Source organism: Lissotriton helveticus, chromosome 2_1 (assembly GCF_964261635.1).
Source record: "Lissotriton helveticus chromosome 2_1, aLisHel1.1, whole genome shotgun sequence".
NCBI classification, from domain to species: Eukaryota; Metazoa; Chordata; class Amphibia; order Caudata; family Salamandridae; genus Lissotriton; species Lissotriton helveticus.
This window is the reverse complement of record NC_136059.1, coordinates 487,831,048-487,835,361: the sequence shown is the minus strand read 5'-3', so window position 1 is coordinate 487,835,361 and position 4,314 is coordinate 487,831,048. Positions and strand designations below refer to the sequence as shown.

Sequence of the window (4,314 nt, the reverse complement as noted above, 5' to 3'; positions counted from 1 at the left end):
AAGTCCCATAATGCCTAGGATTGGGAGGAGTTAGGTGGTTACTTAGGTGGCCATTTTCGGCCAGCAAACCGTACGTGATTTGCTACCCGAACTTGAGACTGGTTCTGAACTTGTTTGTGTTTTCCTGTTCGTTCCGTTCAGCGGCTGCTGAACGTCCGAGTTTCCCGAGGTCGTGTGTGTCTCGGCTGAGACACGCAAGAAGCTGTGACCTTCTGGATTATTTTGCTGGCGTTGGGCGGCTGCCGAGCGTCCTCAAGATTCGCTTGTGTTGTTGTTTAAACACTAGGCGAGTTGTTTTGTATTCCCTGCTACGGATGCACGCGTTTTGGCGGCTGCTGGACGCAACTTTCAGATCCGTTTCATTCCTTCGGGCAAAAGAGGGAATAGCGAAGGTTCTCGGCTGAGACCATTTCTTTCTGTCTTTAAAGAGAACGGAATCCCAGCGTTTTTGACAATCTATTGGATTGATTGATGGGAGTTCATCTTTTCGTGAGTACTCATGTTCTCGGATGAGATGTGTTAAACACCTTAGTTTTCATTTATCCGCATAAACTATTTACTTGACAATGAACCTGGCTATTGGTGATTGGAACTCTTATTGACTTTAAGAGGAAAAGACTTATTTGTTCCTCACCGTTTTGGATGAGTCGGATACAACTTTGTTCAGCCCTGGATTAATACCGGAACTACTTTTTTTCACGTTATGCATTTGGAATGAACTAAGGGGATTCTTTTCAGTTAAAAAGGGAAGGCTGGAAGGTATGCATGGTTCTGAAGAGTGGTGAATGTTGGGGTATGTTGTGAGACTTCTGATTTGATCATTTCCTTGGTTTATGTATTGCAGAAGTGGATGTTAGGGTAAGAGGCTATTATCCGATACCTGCCACGAAAGAGGAGGAGAGAAGTCCACAGTTAGTTGAAAGTGGTAGGGGGTGTTCTAGCGAGAATTGAATGAGCGTAGTTAGTGATTTCTTGTATTTCATCTTATCTGTGTTCTTCTTTTCTCGTTTCAGCCTCCCTTCCCGTTCCGGTCCCTTCCTTACCTTTTCCCTCACCTGATTTCCTTTATGCTCTGTGTATTCATTACAGTCGGAGTATAGGGCAATCTGGAGGTGGACCCCTTTTAAGCTTTTAAGCATCACCTGATCCTGAGGAAGCGGAATCGTGACAGAGACAGTTGGGCCAAACCAGCTCGGAATTGAAAGATGGCGAGTTACCAAGGAGCATAAGCTCAGTATTGACCCCATTGAGTTTTAGGCAAGAGAGTTCCATCCATTTTGCTACCTCCTCTAGGCAGCTTCCTAGGTCGGATGACTTCTCTGGATGGTGTAATGCCACCACAAGCTGGGTGTCATTGGCGTAGGTAACGACTTTTATGCAAAATAGATGGACAATCTCTGCCAAAGGACTCATATAGACATTAAACAGTGTGGGGCTCAGGTAATGTCACTGAGGCACACCAAAACTGAGGGGCATATGTTTGGATATGATGTCGCCTTCCAAGACCCCGAAGGATCGTTCTCCTAGGAAGGACTGCATCCAAGTAATTACACCACCTGCCACTCCCAGACTCCTAAGTCTGAGGACCAGTGTATTGTGGTTAACGGTGTCGAATGCAGCGCTGAGGTCCAGGAGAATGATCGCTGCTGTACACCCTTGATCCAGAATACTCCTGGACTCCTCAGTCACTGCTAATAGGGCTGTTTCAGTCCCATTTTGGGGACGGAAGCCAGTCTGCGAAGGGTAAAGTAGATTGTTGGATTCTAAAAACTCTACCAGAACTGAGTTGACGTGCCTCTCCAACCGGAGGTTGGTCCGTACCGACACCGCCATGGTGTCGGTCAGAGGAAACTCTGACCGACATCGTAATAGGCCCTTCTTCGTGAAATTCTTTGAAACAGTTCATAATTATTTCATTTAAATTCCTGGGTTATGTAAATTATGTAAATAGCGTTTTTCATTATAGTGTCCTTTTTCTGTTTATATTTTAGTGAATGACAACTACATAAGATGACCGTTCGAAAGTGATACAATTTTGTGAGATATGCCTTTGTCGTTTGCAGTTGTCACTACTATTTGACTGACAAACAACATCACTTTGGATAGTGTCTCTCTCCTTGTTTTTTTTTATAGTATTCTGGACTCCTTTATATCAGTAGGGTGAATTGGTAATATTAGGGAGAGCGCACATGCTGTTTTAAGGTTTGGGATTGCCCAAGTTTTGATAAGTTATCTTTTTAAACTCATTAGTCTATACATCCTTTTTTGTGCAGGGATTCCACTTTAATGTATATAAAAGAAAAGGGAATGACCCAACTATCCAAGGAACAGGGTGCCAATATAAGTCAAAAAGAAAGTACTCCCTTGGGTTCATCCAATAATCACACTCGCTCGTATACACTCTACTTTGTTGTCATTCATTCATACTACACTCTGTGGTCCAAAGTGGTACCATACACAAATATAACGGTTATCAATACAAACACCCCTAAATCATACAAAGCCTGAAAGAACTATTTATCACAATGTGAAAATTTATTTAGATCCAGTATCAATTAAAAACATTAAAAACAATTCACTTTATATATTGATACATAAAAAAGAAAAAGAAATATACAATCTAAAACATGGGAAAGAGACTGAAAACCCGTGATGTTAAACCTAACACATCGGGATGTTAATTCATGGGAATCTTTACATGGAGGTCAGGGTCAAATATGTCCGTTCTGACAGACTGTTCCGTGAATTTAACTTGAAATGTAGCGTCGACGCGTTTCGATGTTTTGCTCTATACGTACCACCTTTATCAAGACTAATATTTTCGTTATGTCTCTTCCTCAATCAACATTTTGATTAAAATAGATCTACACAAACAAAAGAATATATAAAAACCAATATTACACATTGATTGATAAACAATTATCAGGCTGCAACTTTCATACTATACATTGCATTTTATTACTAAAATCAGATTATATCCTCCATTGTATTTCATTACATAATATTCCGTCTTGTACCTGTATGATTTACCCCCCAGGGCTGACAAATGTAAATTCAAAAACTTGGATATCATTAAAACCATATTTACACCTTATTATCTACAACACTGTATTCTGCATCCTATTAGGTATTCATTCTGGTCTACCCCTTATTTAAAACAAATGACGCTCTAAAGACTTTGGAGTCATAAAGACGGTTGCAGCTGAATCAGCCCAGCTATGTGCAATACTGTGCTATACATCCTGTTAATCATTGAATCATATTTACCCCCCCATTTGAACATATTATTCAATGTGCATTTTAGTGGTTGTCTTCATAATCATTATTACTACATCTAGCCACCACATACATTCTCAATCATTTAAATATCATAACTACATTGTTTACACATACATTCACATACCATAGGTCTTGCCTAGTGCCAAATAACGGTCACTATATAAAGGATTTCCAATTGCCTTCTGACAAGCCAACGATCATCTATAAAACAATGACAAACTTCAATTAGACCACACTTTCAGTTCCGTTGGTCTCCTAGTTTTGTGATCAAAAATATATAGTTACCTGCGTAAAGTTTGCACAAACTGACCCAATGTTAGTGCACCGATATGCTGTTCTAGGCGTCAGTAGATGGTTTCTTGTGTCTGGTTGCAGATCTCAAATCTATGAGTCGCTAAACCTAAGAAAGTATATAAAGACCCTTGTGACCCTAATGGTTATACATAAAGTCTACTAGTTCATATGTCAAACCAAACTCATTATTATACCTGGAATTAATCTCCAGGTAAATGTCGTGCTTATTCACGAATGCTCCACCATGTACTGATGCATCTCTTAAAACTCTGAGTGCCACTTCTTAAGATGGTTTCTCCTTGTGTAAACAAAATCCCCATATAGGGAGGACCCTGCATGGGATGATAAAAACAAAATGTGATATGATGGAACCCAAACTAATGGTCATTATGTGTGATATTTCTCCAAATGATTTTGAAATACGCTCTAGCAACTAAAAACCCTTAAACTGCTATGTGAATCTGGGGGAAGTATATTTTGATTAACTCCTCACCCCCGTGGTTCGAGTGATATAAAAGCTCCATCCTATATGTCTCACATCCACGATATTCTAAACCTAATGAGCGATACCCCCCTCTTTCAATACCTGGAATCTCGGTCGACATTCGTTTTCAAAATAAAACGCACTTATTTTCCACAGAATCCCTTATATGCAGAGAAAACCGCCAAACTTAATTGTCTACCGGTGTTCGTTTTGCTCTCAATACTTCAGCATACACACGCGCGTGACCCGCGCATCTC

At 40.3% G+C, this 4,314-nt stretch overlaps 1 long non-coding RNA gene across 1 annotated transcript; it reads right to left on the bottom strand.

The window, feature by feature from the left end:
- Positions 1-2,738: 2,738 nt before the first annotated feature.
- On the bottom strand, positions 2,739-3,898 carry LOC144819395 (uncharacterized). The gene is made up of 4 exons (XR_013607342.1): positions 3,768-3,898; positions 3,565-3,679; positions 3,404-3,480; positions 2,739-2,864 (listed from the first exon to the last, which is right to left on the bottom strand). It is a non-coding gene; the product is annotated as an uncharacterized LOC144819395 (long non-coding RNA).
- Positions 3,899-4,314: the final 416 nt, after the last annotated feature.